The sequence below is a fragment of the Ranitomeya variabilis genome, chromosome 4, assembly GCF_051348905.1.
Source record: "Ranitomeya variabilis isolate aRanVar5 chromosome 4, aRanVar5.hap1, whole genome shotgun sequence".
Classification (NCBI taxonomy): domain Eukaryota; kingdom Metazoa; phylum Chordata; class Amphibia; order Anura; family Dendrobatidae; genus Ranitomeya; species Ranitomeya variabilis.
In genome coordinates, this window is record NC_135235.1 from 665,732,430 (window position 1) to 665,747,524 (window position 15,095).

The 15,095-nt window shown below is 42.9% G+C and overlaps 1 protein-coding gene across 2 annotated transcripts in view; it reads left to right on the forward strand.

The window, feature by feature from the left end:
- LOC143766237 (uncharacterized) overlaps positions 1–15,095 on the forward strand; it is a 233,595-nt gene that overhangs the window by 67,453 nt on the left and 151,047 nt on the right. Inside the window, exon 1 of one of the 2 annotated variants that reach the window (XM_077253755.1) lies at positions 13,834–13,899. The exons of the other annotated variant lie outside the window; for it this stretch is intronic. The gene's annotated coding sequence lies outside the window, so the exon portion shown is untranslated. Of the gene's footprint in view, positions 1–13,833; positions 13,900–15,095 lie in introns of those variants that run through there. 2 annotated transcript variants of the gene reach the window in all.

Below are 15,095 nucleotides of genomic sequence, written 5' to 3' on the forward strand. Positions count from 1 at the left end.
CTTCTTGCCACAGCTCGCATTGATGTGTCATCCTGGATGAGCTACACTACCTGAGCAACTTCTGTGTGTTGTAGATACCACCTCATAATACTGTACAGTAGCTTTAGGGGAAAGAGCGATGACACAAGTGACCTTATGGTCATAAAGGATGAGAAAAGAGAAATGGTCTGTGGTCACCCCCGCAGAACCACTCCTTTTTATATGGGTAGTCTTGCTAATTGCTTATCATTTCTACATGTTGTGTGTTCAATTTTCACAGCACCAGGAGAAAATGATTCACAAACGGTATTGCTTCATAACTAGATAGGTTGATTTCACGAAAGTGTGATTGACTTGGAGTTTCATTGTGTTGTTTGCGTTCCCTTATTTTTTGAGCAGTGTATATATACACTATATGGACAAATATGGAATCCTTTACAGCCACCCTTAAAGAAATTACCCCAAATATCCTCCCCCCTCTTCTTCCTGACTCTCAGTCTCAGCGATCTGACATTCACTAGTTACTTTCAACGCACAATATCCATGTCTGAACAATGTTTGGAACTTCTCTACAATAATATATACATGTCACATATTACTAGTTACTTCTACGATCCATTCCTTCTTTGTAGGAACATCTGATGTGATCCATTTATTAAATCCCTTTCCATCATTGGGAACTGATTCCCTTCAAGACAAGACATGGAACTTGATGAGTCGCCCATTTCAGCCAAACTTTCTGATTCAATAGTTTTCAAGCTCCAAAAGAAATAAAATAGACAAGGAAATTCAGGTTTCCAATCCTGTTTTGCAGACTTTTGGAAATAAAGCCTCTTCAGCCTCTTTACCTCCACACAAGGTCTCTAAACACATTTTCTTTTATTTTAAATGTACAGAAAAGTTAGGTCTCCAGCAACATCACATATTTTATACAGAAGAATAGCGCTATCTCCATAGTTCTTTACACAATGACATATAGATCAGACAAGGTCCTCATATTCAGGCAGTTTCTATTATTCTCCCATGCTCTTTATATGAACAAGATCAGAGTCTCATTATGCCAAGTAGAGAAGTTCCAGGGAGAAAGACCCCGTCTCATCCTAACGCGCTGTAGTATGTAAGTTTCTTGTAGAATAAATCACTTTCTCATATAGTCCTGTAGTAATGACTGTTAATCACGTTTTATTGGAGGGTTCATCTGAATCCATCTAAATGTTATCAATTTCAGCGCAATAAACGATAAATGTCCTTCCGCAGTTTTACTGTGTGTTTCCAGTGTCCGTTCTTGTACATTCCCTGATAAAATACCTTGGTGTCTCCGACCAATCCTGCCGAGAATGATTATACAATTCTAATAACTTTACTCCAATAAAATTATATATAATCCTGCAGAATGTGTCTTCGATCAGCAGGTTCCGCTAAGCTCTTTGAACCTTTGGCCTCTGTACAATTTTTGACCTTGCGGAGAAACAGAGGGGTCACATAGCCCCAGAATCTGATCCCCAGATGCTTTTCCCTTGAGCTGGGAAGCTAAATGTTCAAGTCACAAAATATGGGATCTAATAGTACATGTAGCAGCAATGCTAAGTTTAGTGTTGCAGATAATGATGACCCCGGGAGACAGCACCATCTTCCCAAGGCTGGAAATGTGCATCTGCGACATCCAGCAGATCTGCTGTATGAGGGGCTGTTCTAGTTGGCTCTTTCAGTGTATTTCATATAAAATGGAGGCGGCCCTCTCTTACTTACTGCCACTGATGGATTGTACAGTGTAGTGTCTGTGGGAAACAGCTGCTGAGTCAGTCAGAAAACACCAGTTCGCAGTAATGCATCAGGAGACAGGAAACTGAACATGGTCAAGTACAAGCAAAGTCTTTACCATCAACCACAATAGAGAAGTAGCTGTGCCCACAATGGAAATCACAAATAAATAATGCAGAGCTCATAGAACCTTATATAGCAGACCTAGAAGACATCTTAGAGGGAACCTGTCATGTAAGATAATGCTATTAACTTGCAGGTTAGTAGCATTCTGATACTATGCGACTTTCATCCTGAGTGCCCAACTTTCGGGAAGAAGTAAACTTTATTTCCTCTGGCATCTTTGCTCCTCCAGCCATATGGGATGAGCCAGTTTGGATTCAGTCACTGCCTTGAGTATAGAGAGTGGTGGATTTAACCGTGCCATCGGTGCTGACTGACAGCTTGACATATCATTAAGGCCGGCTGTCAGCGAGTACTAGGGGCACCATTAATAGCTATGACTCTTCATGCAGCAGTGACTGAAACTGCACCAGCACCTCACCTGTGACATGCCAAAGGGAAAAAAGTTTTAATTTCTCCCAGCAGTGGGGCTTTCAGGTTTTTTGCTGCTTCATGTCAGAACACTTTGAAACTGCAAATTAACCCCATAGCTGCAGGTTAATAGTGTTATTTTACACAACAGGTTCCCTTTACCATCGCCATTGATTATCCGCTCTCCATCTTCTACTCATCCTTGATCTCTAACCTCTTTTGGCCTTTAACAGACATTTACTCACCTACTTGTGAAGACTGTCTGAACGAAATACACTCCCTTCTATGCCTTTCAAACTGTAAATAAATAAGTTTTGTTTTATGAACACTCGGAAAATCAATATAACACAGCCTTGTATGGTGTACTCAGGACTTCTGCTTTATTCTGCACATGGAGTTGTAAATTGACAAAATCGGTAGTCGTGGTCGAGCTCCTACTCCATAACATCCCGACACTTTACAGGAAAATCATGTCTCAGTCCCAATATGTTGTCAAGTGAGGCGTACCACACTCACTTGTAAGCCTCAAGCCTTCGCCGTCTCTAGAACTCCATCTTTAGGAGCCGCCATACATAGATCAAGGAACATCACGGTCCATTTTAACAACAAAAAGTTTACTGGACAGTTCAAGGTTATCAGATTGTAACACACAGTATTGGGCACAACACTTGTTTTCTTAATAAGGCACTTTCCATAGTACCTGTACTGAGTTTTGGGTGTTGCAGGAATGTCCACAATGAATTCCAGTAAGGCCTCCCAATACCATGAACAATAGATCCTTTCTGACACTATTTTAATCAACTGTTTTCTTGCCATGCCCATAAGAGCCATTCTATCCTGTGTGTCCACATTGGACATTTCGTCTCTGAATCCTGCTCATACAGGTATTATGCCTATGACCAGGTTTTTAAATACAACAGATAGGGATTACATACATTAGTTAGTACTAATTAATACGGGTATACCTTGACGTTTGGTAGATCGGCTTAATATATATTTTTTGCAAAAAACGTATAAACCGAATACCCTGTGTTTTTCCTTCCTTTTATTAGCACTTGCTGTTTACTGATATTTTTTTACAACAGAGTATTTTTTGGTTTTACTGTGCTTTTCTGTGTGTTTTCAGTCTCTTGGTGGTGTGAACAGTGTCCTTACAGGCTTGTTCACTGTGTGCACGGCTCATGTGTTTCTCTTTTAATCAATTGTTTTCTTGTTTCTACAAGACCAGGGAGTTTTCCACCCCTCCTTGTGAGCCGTGCACATAAGAGCCGTTCTATCCTGCGTATCCTCATTGGACATTCCCTTCTGAATCCTGCTCATACAGTACTATACATATGACCAGGTTTTTAAATACATCAGATAGGGATTACATACATTAGTCAGGACTGCTCTAATACGGGTATACCTTGACATTTGGTAGAGCGGCTTAATATACATTTTTTGCAAAAAACATTAACGAAATACCCTGTGTTTTTCCATCTTTTTATTAGAACTTGTTGTTTAGTGATTTTTTTTTTGTTTTACTGTGCTTTTTTTGTGTGTTTTCCTTTCTGACACTAGCAGCCCGCTGCACTTGAACTTGACCTTGATTCCCGTTCTGAGTAACTATCAGGAAGCAGTCCTTTTTACTGGGACTTTACCCCATTTCTGGGCTAGTTCCAAACTTTAATCCCTTTACCCCCGAGGGTGGTTTGCATGTTAATGACCGGGCCAATTTTTAAAATTCTGACCACTGTCCCTTTATGAGGTTATAACTCTGGGACTCTCGGACGCTTCAACGTATCTTGGCAATTCTGATACTGTTTTTTCATGACATATTGTGCTTCACCTTCATGGTAAAATGTCTTCGATATAACTTGCATTTATTTGTGTAAAAAAGGAAAATTGGCAAAAATTTGGAAAATTTGGCAATTTTCAAACTTTGAATTTTTATGCCCTTAAAATAGAGAAATATGTCACACAAAATATGTAATAAATAACATTTACCACATGTCTACTTTACATCAGCACAATTTTGGAACCAAAAGTTTTTTGCTTAGGAAGTTATAAGGGTTAAAATTTAAACAGCGATTTCTAATTTTTACAAAACCATTTTTTAGGGACCATCTCACATTTGAAGTCACATTGAGGGGTCTATATGAAAGAAAATACCCAAAAGTGACACCATTCTAAAAACTGCACCCCTCAAGGTGCTCAAAACCACATTCAAAAAGTGTATTTACACTTCAGGCGCTTCACAAGGACTGAAGCAATGTGGAAGGAAAAAATAAACCACAATATTTGTTGTACAAATTCTCCTGATACCCCATGTGTGGAGGAAAACCACTGTTTTGGCACATGGCAGGGCTCGGAAGGGAAGAAGCACCATTTGAGGTTTTGAACGTAAAATTGTCTGAAATCGAGAGCGGATGTCATGTTATTATTATTATTATTACTATACATTTATATAGAGCCATTTATTCCATGGCGCTTTACATGTGAATAGGGGGCAAATATAGACAAGTACATTAAACATGAGTAAAAAACAAGGCACACAGGTACATGAGGGAGGACCCAGCCCGCGAGGGCTCACAGTTTGCAGGGGATGGGCGAGGATACACTAGGAGAGGATAGGGCTTGTTATGCGGCTGTTCAGTAGGTTGATCACTACAGGTTGTAGGTTTGTCGGAAGAGGTGAGTCTTCAGGTTCTTTTGAAGGTATCTATGGTAGGCGAGAGTCTGATGTGTTGGGGTAGAGAGTTCCAGAGTATGGGGGAAGAACGGGAGAAGTCTTGAATGCGGTTGTGGGAAGAAGAGATGAGAGGATCGGAGGTTGCGTGAAGGTAGGTACCGGGAAACCATGTCACAGATGTATGGAGGAGATAGGTTGTGGATGGCTTTGTATGTCATTGTGAGGGTTTTGAACTGGAGTCTCTGGGCGATAGGAAGCCAGTGAAGGGCTTGGCATAGGTAGAGGCTGGGGAGTAGTGGAGAGACAGGTAGATTATTCGGGCAGCAGAGTGTAGGATAGATTGGAGTGGTGCCAGAGTGCTAGAGGGGAGGCCAAAGAGTAGGAGGTTGCAGTAGTCGAGGCGGGAGATAAGGGCATGCAATAGTGTTTTTCTTGTGTCGTGGTCAATCAATGCGCTGATCCTGGAAATATTTTTGAGTTTGAGACAGCAGGATGAGGCAGAGGCTTGGATATGTGGCTTGAAAGAGAGGGCAGAGTCGAGGATCACCCCCGAGGCATCGGGCATGTGGGACTGGGGAAAGTGAGCAGCCATTGACATTGATGGATAGGTCTGGTGGAGGGGTAGAGTGAGATGGGGGAAAGATGATGAATTCTGTTTTGTTCCTGTTCAAGTTTTAGAAAGTGAGCGGAGAAGAAGGCTGAGATAGCAGACAGACAGTGTGGGATTAAGTAAGGAGGTGAGGTCAGGTCCAGATAGGTAGATCTGCGTGTCATCAGCGTAGAGATGGTACTGCATACCGTGGGATTCTATGAGTTGTCCCAGGCTGAAGGTGTAGATGTAGAAGAGTAGGGGTCCTAGAACAGAGCTTTGAGGAACACCGACAGACAAGGGGCGAAGTGAAGAGGTGGCATGGGGAAGGGAGACACTGAATGTTCGGTCTGTCTGATATGATGAGATCTAGGATAGGGCCAAGTCTGTGATGCCAAGAGATGAGAGGATCTGAAGCAGAAGGGAGTGGTCCACAGTGTCAAAGGCAGAAGACAGGTCCAGGAGAAGGAGGACAGAGTAGTGTCGCTTGCTCTTAGCAGTTAGTTGCATTTGGAGAGCTTCTGATGTGCCTAAGCAGTAGAACCCTCCCCACAAGTGACCCCATTTTGGAAACTAGACCCCTCAAGGGACTTATCTAGATGTTTGGTGAGTACCTTGAACCCCCAAGTACTTCACATAAGTTTATAACATAGTGCCATGAAATCACATTTTTTCCACAAAAATCATCTTTTACCGCCAATTTTTTTATTTTATCAAGGGTAATAGGACAAAATGGACCCCAAAATTTGTGGTGCAATTTCTCCTGATTGGGCCAATACCCCAATGTGTGGGTGAAAACAACTTCTGAGGCACAGTGCAAAGCTTAAAAGAAAAGGAGCTCCATATTATAGTCCAGATTTTACTATTATGGTTTGAGGATTGCCATAACCCACTGGGAGAGCCCCTGAGGTGCCAGAACAGCAGGACTCCTCATAAGTGACACCATTTTACAAAATACACCTCTTGATGAATTAATCTAGGGGTGTGGTGATCATTTTGTCACCATCGTTGGGTCAGAGAATTTTATACCATTGGGAAGTGAAGAAAAAATGATTACATTTTTATCACAACAATTTTGCTTTAGCCCCAGATTTTATATTTTCACACAAGAAGTGAATAAAATTGGCACCAGAATGTGTCCCACAATTTCTGCTGAATTTAGAAATATCCCATATGTGGCTGTACAGTACTACTTAGCCATACGGAGAGTCTCGTAGGGATGGAGTGCTATTTGCCTCCTAGAGCGCAGATTTTCCAAGAATAGTTTGCAGACTCCATATACAGAGCCCCTAAGTGCTAGAGAGCAAAATCCCCCCTCAAGTGATCCTATTTTGGAATTTATACCCCTGCCAAATATGAATTCAAAAGGTGGTTTATGCACACTGGGGCTCAAGGGAGGGGAGCATTTGGATTTGGGAGCTCAGAATTCGCTGAATTTCTTTTTGGCGGGTGAGGAGCCATTTTGCTTTTCCAGAGCCTTTGTACTACCAGTAACGTGGAAGCACCTATATTTCCGTTAACAGATGACAGACTTGAGTGAGGGCTTGCTTTTTTGTGGATTGAGTTGAAGCTTTTATTGGGAACATTGTCCATAACATTTGGGATGAAATTTTTCTGGCGCTCTACGCTGAGCACTTACTTTGGGGTTTACATCTAAATCTCCAAGTGACGTGACAGATGAAACCCCCGAGGAATCCATTCACTATAGTGAGGCAACAGAGTTACTCTGAACTCCGTCTGGCCTCTGTTCAGCGTTGTCCTTCCTTTCAGAGGTGCACAAAACTATGGTGAACCGCTTTTTATACACGCCTCAAAAGACGAACACCACCGAATCACAGGTCCTTTGTCATTCACAGTGCCTCCATCTGCCTCATTATAGGGAATCTTCCGCCGGCTTTTCTGTGTGAATCACGTATTTGAGATGTACATGGAAACCCTGGTGTAAGCGCTCAGTGTAGAGTGCAGGATAAATGTGCGCTGAGCCTTACTGCAATCTTAGGGAGGCAGAATGAACAAATCCATAGCAGGTGAAGAATTGGATTTATTTATTTTTTACTCCATTCCTCATGCGGTATAAGTGATTAGGTGATTTTATTCTTCGGGTCAGCGATACCAGATTAATATCCTTTTTTATGGTTTGCTGTTTGGCTGCTGTCACACACTAAAGGACGCTTTTTTTGCGAGAAGTTTTTGCAGCACCATATTTTGAGAGCTATAATTTTTCCATATTTCGGCCCACAGAGTCACGTGAGGGCTTGTTTTTTACGGGACAAATTGACTTTTTTATTGGTACCATTTTGGGGCACATGACATTTTTTGATCGCTTCTATTCCAACTTTTGTGGAGGCAGCATGAACAAAAACCTGAAATTTAAGAATTTTTTTCTCCGTTCTGCATCTGATAAAATTCATAAGGCCTCTTTATTCTTCGGGTCAGTACAATTACAGCGATGCCACATTTATATATTTTTTTATGTTTTGCCGCTTTTACACAATGAAAACATTTATAGAAAAAATAATTAGTTTTGCATTGCTCTATTCTGAGAGCTATAACTTTTTTATTTTTCCGCTGATAGAGCTATATGGCGGCTTGTTTTTTTTCGGGACAAGATGGTGTTTTCAGTGATACTATTTTTATTTACATTCGTCTTTTTGATCACGTTTTATTCTACTTTTTCCATGAGATATGCTGATAAAGCAATATTTGCTACTTTTTTGTGTTTTTTTTTTTTTACTGAGTTCCCTGAACGGCTTAGGGTACTTTCACACTAGCGTTTTTTTCAATACGTCGCAATGCGTCGTTTTGGCGAAAAAAACGCATCCTGCAAAAGTGCTTGCAGAATGCGTTTTTTCCCCATTGACTAACATTAGCGATGCATTTGCGACGCATTGACACACGCCGCAACCGTCGTACGAGTTGTGGCGGACCATCGGCAGCAAAAAACGTTGCTTGCAACGTTGTTTGCTGCGTCGAGAACGTCTTTTCCGACCGCGCGTGCGCGGCCGGAACTCCGCCCCCTCCTCCCCGCACCTCACAATGGGGCAGCAGATGCGCTGAATATCAGCATCCGCTGCACCCATTGTGCAGCGCAAACAACGCTGACGTCGGTACGTCGGCCCGACGCACTGCGACGGGCCGAGTACGACGCTAGTGTGAAAGTAGCCTTTACTAGCATGACAATTTTATAGATTGGATTGATCCGGACCCGGCAATACCAAACGAGTACTTTTTATGTTTTTTTTTTTTTTTACATAAAAATGTGTATTTATTAGTGGATTTTTGAAAAATATGTTATTATTTTGTTTTTGTTTAGTCCCTTTATGGGACTAAACAAAACTACTTTTTTCACTGTGATTGAATGTATAATTAATTGTAATGCACTAGTATTGCACTGCATTATGCCTATACTGAAAGCTTCTGACACCATGCTGTGAGTATGTTCTCAGAAGCTATCTGTAGCTTGGAGATCCGGGGTTCGTCATGACAACCTGGGTCACCATGAGAACGATAGGGCCCCGCGATAATGTTGCGGGGACGCCTATCTGAAGGCAGAGGGAGCTCCCGTCCCTCGGCCTTCCTCCTGAATGCTGCGATTGTGTTCGATCACAGCATTTAGGGGGCTAACAGCCAGGGGTGGCGCTGACACCGCTACTGGCTTCTAGCTTAAATGCTCAGCCACTGGCAGAGCCGAATTGGTGTACTAATCGGGCAGGAAGTACTGATATTTCAGCGCCTCTTGCGTGATCATGCTGTGATCAGTCAATCAGATTGACTGACCGATCACAGCCATCTGGGTGCAGTGACCAACGGCATGGGTCCCTGCACCTCTTCCCATGTATCTCAGCTGTCAAAGACAGCTGTCGGCACTGAACTGTCGCTGCGTGTTTACACATAGTGATAGTTTAAATGCATGATGAACACAGTCCGTCCTGATGCGGGAACTGACACCCGGCCATGACGGGCTATGTCCGTCATTGGACGTTAAGAGGTTAATCATTTGAGTCTCTCATATCATTGGAAAAAGGGGTATACCTCAAAAGGGATAGAAGTAAATACTTTGATAAATTATGGGGTCCCTGGCTTGGAGGTAACCAGTGATTAACCTCGATAGGATCTTGTTAGATGTGTATCTGTTGCTATGGAATTACTACGCATTGCGTTTACAATTGCCAATCGGCTGTGTGCCTTTGGACTTGGCTGGTCTTGACGGCCTGATTTATTCTGTTTTGTATGGTTGTATATCTATGATATGGTATTCTGAATAACAAATGTTAGGGGGTGGGAGGTGTTCAGGGTATGGGGAGGGGTAAACACTTTTGGTTGAGAATGCTATTTGTGTATGTGTAACGGTTATAAAATTAATAAAAAATGACTTGATAAAAAAAGAAATGTATAGTTTTTTTCTGATTCACTATGTCTCTTTCCTCATGTGCAGGCATTGCAGGACCTTAGGTGTCCATGGAGATGGGAATACCCCTTTAAGTCTGTGTTTGGTTGTGGGCTTCTCTGTCCCCCGAGCCACTGCAGATGAACCTTTTCCCTTGGTGTTTTGTTGCTGTTATCCTTTCTTCAGTCTGTTTAGGGCAACAGGTGTTTTCAGTTACTTATTAATTTGCCCTATCACCTTTCGGGTGCGCTTTTATATTCTCTCCTCCTTCTGGTGATAGTAATCTTATGGATGTTCAGACTTTCTGCTGTTAAAGGGAACCTGTCAGCAGGATTGTGCCCAGTAACCTACAGCCACTGTCAGGTCAGCGCCGTTATACTGATTAGGGCAGAGACACACTACCGTATTTCTCGTGCGATAATTGTATTGCACTGCCCGGACTGGCTGGCACCTCTCCGGACCCGAGCATGACAGCATGATGGATTACTATGCAGCTATCAAGCTCAGGTCAGGAAAGCCAACAGCCAGTACAAGTTTCACAATGCGATTCTCGCACGAGAAATACGGCAGTGTGTCTCAGCGCTTACAATGATACTTTGGTTGCTGATATCCGTCTTGTGGTTGTTTAATCTTTATTTTCAGTTTTCACTTAATGATATGCTCGTGTTCCGGGGCAGCCTGTGTGGGGAAGTGGGGGGTCTTCATGTGGTGCTCCGATTAGCTATTCATAATACAGACTGCTAACAGGTCACTGATCCCTCACTGACCTGCCCCCTAGTTTACATAATGAATATTAAATATACATACTAAAAAAAAACCCTGCACAGCGTTTTTTAAGATCATGGGAACATACCCTTATGGTTGAGGTTATCATGATATTTAAAAAAAATATGCTGCTATTGCGCATGTGCCGGCGACGCCATCTTGGAGGAGACTTTTTTTTTTCTTCACTAGCATTATGAATAGCTAATCAGAGAACCATATGAAGACCACTCCACAGGCTGCTCTGAAGCACGAGCATATCATTAACTGAAAACTGAAAATACATTTTAAACAACAACCACAAGACAGATTTCATCACCCAGGAATCATTTTAATCAGTATAGCGGCGCCGACCTGACACTGTCTGTAGGTTACTGTGCGCAATCCTGCTGACAGGTTCCCTTTAAAGCCAGTCAGGGAAATTCCAGCTAAGGGTATGTGCACACGTTCACGTGCAGCGCTTTGGATGCAGAACATGTCCGCTGCTTCCGCTGTGAACAACACCATTGATTTACCATGTCGTGTACTGGAAAACAAGAAAAAAATTCCAAGCGCGGTGAAATTTCAAAGATAGGTGCAATTTCACAATTATTTGCGTTTATTTTTTACCATGTTCAGTAAATACTAAAACTGACCTGCCATTATGATTCTCCAGGTCATTATGAGTTTGCAGATACCAAACATGTCAAGGTTTTTTTTTTATTTAAGTGGTGACAAAAAATCCAAGGTTTATAAATAAAATAAATAAAATGGCACCATTTTCCTTACCATCTCCATTTTTTGGGATTTGTGTGAGGGCTTATTTTTGCTCTGAGCTGACATTTTTATTGATACTATTTTGGGGTATATATGTGATCTTTTGATTGCCCTTTAATTTATTCTATTGCAGTGTTCAGACAAACAAAGAAACGTAATTTTGGCTTTTTGATTTTTTTGTTTGTTAGGCCCTTAACTGATCAGATTAATTATTTTTATAATTCAGATATGTCCAAAGAGAGATTTTTTAACGTGCTAGACACTCTAAATAGGACAAAAGGATACGCTATCCCTGACAACTAGGATTTACTGCCAGAGGATACAGAGTGATTCCAGTATGAGTAGTAAAAACCACGATTACCTTTTGTCGGACCCAGCTTTGCTCTTTTTGCACATCCCCTTTGTAGGTTTATTCCCACCCTGTTTTTTTCCCTATATGTTGTTCTTAATTATGTACTAATAAATCATGGTTTTTATTATTCATGCTGGAATCACTTTGTATAATTTGGCAGTAAATCCTAGTTGTCAGGGATAGTGTATCCTTTCGTAATTCTTTTTATAGTTTCTAGATCGGGCGTTTCTGAACGCGGCAATGCCAAATGTGTATTTTTTATATTGTTTTATTTTAAATGAAGCAAAAGGGGGGTGTTTTTAAGTTTTATATTTAAATTTTTTAAAACCATTTTTTTTACACTTTTTATGTGCTTCAATAGTCTCCTTAGGAGGCTTGAAGCTGCAATCTACTGTAGATTGTGCTTGTGCTAATCAGATCAGTTGTCGTGCCAGAGCCAGCATCACAGGGGGAGACATGACATATGACGTATACACAAGTCATTAGTTTATTCTACTCACTCTGGGACCTTTCCTTTTTCAGCACACTTTTCCTTTTGTAGGTAATTCACATGCTGCTCAGCCCTCCGGTTCTTTAGGGGGGAACATAAACCAACTCGATGGCCTTTTAGCCAGTTTAGGTCAAAGTTGCCATCTTTTAGGCCGGTTTCACACGTCAGTGGCTCCGGTACGAGAGGTGACAGTTTCCTCACGTACCGGAGACACTGACACAGGTAGACCCATTAAAATCAATGCATCTGTGCAGATGTCATTGATTTTTTGCGGACCGTGTGCCAAACACGGAGACATGTCAGTGTTCGTGGGAGCGCACGTATTACACAGACCCATTAAAGTCAATGGGTCCGTGTAAAACACGTACCACGCATGGAAGTTCTCCGTGTGCAGTTCCTGTGCCCTGCAGGAGACAGCGCTACAGTAAGCGCTGTCCCCCCCCCCCCCACATGGTGCTGAAGCCGCCATTCATATCTTCTGTGCATCAGCGTTTGCTGCATAGAAGATATGAATAATAGTGTTTAAAAGAACGATCTATCTGTCCCCCGTCCCCCCACCCCCTGTACGCCCCCCCCGCTGTTCTGAAAATACTCACCCGCTTCCCTCGTTGGCTGTCGCTGCTTCCTGTCCTGGCCGCACCTACTGTATGCGGTCACGTGGGGCCGCCGATTAGAGTCATGAATATGTGGCTCCACCTCCCATAGGGTTGGAGCCGCCTATTCATGACTGTAAATGAGCGGCCCCACGTGACCGCATACAGTAGAAGGTGCGGCCAGGACAGGAAGCAGCAACAGCCAACGAGGGAAGCGGGTGAGTATTTTCAGAACAGCGGGGGGGCGCACGGGGTGGGGGGACGGATAGATCTTTCTTTTAAACACTATTATTCATATCTTCTATGCAGCAAACGCTGCTGCATAGAAGATATGAATCGCGGATTCAGCACCAGATGCTGGTACGTGTGGTACCCAGCACGGTGCGTGTGGTACCCAGTGGGCACACGGGCGGTACACGTGTGCCGCAGGTGTGCCACACTGATGTACACCAGAAACGTAGGAGCACACGGACACGGATAATTCCGGTACCGATTGTTTCCGGTACCGGAATTATCTGGACGTGTGAGACTGCCCTTAGTCTGTGGTTAGGGCTATCTCTCCTCATGTATGAACCACCACTCTGCTTCATACACCTCGTAGATGCGCGGCTCCGCTCCGTACACCTCGTACACACACTGCTCTGCTCCGTACACCTCGTACACACACTGCTCTGCTCCATACATCTCGTACACGCGCGGCTCCGCTCCGTACACCACGTACACACACACCACTCCGTACACCATGTACATGCACGGCTCCGCTCCGTACACCTCATACACACGTGGCTCCGCTCCGTACACACACAGCTCTGCTCCATACACCTCGTACACACACGGCTCTGCTTCCCCTCATCCAGCACCAGCACTTCCCCTCATCCAGCACCATGACAACCAGCACAGCAGAGTCCTGCATACACTGAGGCCCCTGATCATGTGACCCCTGACTCCTCCCCTCCTGTGACCTCATCACAGGTCCTGTGCGCACAGAACAGCCATATATGTGGTGTGCGGCTCTGCAGGTGGAGGTAGGTGCTGGAGATTCACCATTACTGGGCAGTAACCCCTTCAGTGCTGAGACTATGTTGGTGTTTTTCTGTTGCCACTTTATAACATATGTATATATCGTAATGTTTTTGCTCCTTTCCCTCTAACAAATTCGGCCCAACTATACATACACGGTATACATGAAATTTATAGGAGCATGTTCGCACTGGCCATTACACAGGCAAAACCTAAGATGGAAATTAAATTAACATATACCCTACTATAAGTAAAAAGCAAAAGTGCATATGAATGACGTAGGGTACATAGTAAATAGTGATGAACGAATATACTCGTTACTCGAGATTTCCCGAGCACGCTCAGGTGTCCTCCGAGTATTTTTTAGTGCTCGGAGATTTAGTTTTCAGCGCCGCAGCTGAATGATTTACATCTGTTATATGTATATATATATTCTGATTATCTATTTTAGCTCTCAATAAGATATTAAATACCTGCAGTAACTTATATGAATCTCTTGCATTATATGTTTTCTCCTATAGGTGTTAATATCGCACCTGCTGTGACATTTGTTGGTTCCCGCTGTGGCTTATTATTTGTAAACTGCAGCAATATCTTATCCTTTGCTATGCTGCGTGGGCGCTTCCTCCGGCGCAACTGACTGTTGTGGTGAGAGAGGAGGCATGCGCTCGGCATCAATGGGACTCGTACTGTGCATGCACCAGTATGGGGCGCTGTTATAGACATCCTGACATTATCTGAGGCCCAAGACACATGCTCTAAAGATTGATCTTGACCTCTTGAGTCTACAATACCTGCGCATGCGCATTGGAAGATCCTGCTGCCGGCGTACATGCGCTATTCACCTTTTGGGGATACTCTTTTTCACAGCATTAGCCCTCTAACATTCTGGGATAGTGTGTTGTCATAAACAAACCCTTCAGCAATATACATTATCAGCTGGGCATCTACAGTCCTGCTCATCGTTATTGGCACCCATGAAGGTTAAGTACATAATGTCGAATATCTGAAAAAATGTATCAAGTGAAAGTTTTTTTTGTATACAGCCCTCGTGTTAAGTACAAAAGAGCAAATGTTGAACAATAATTTGAAACCAAAAACAATGTGAGGGAAAGATAGGAACCCTAAGCTTGCTGTGTGTGACACTGATAACTGGCGCACTTTACATTAAATTAGTATGGAAACACATTTTGACTCGCCT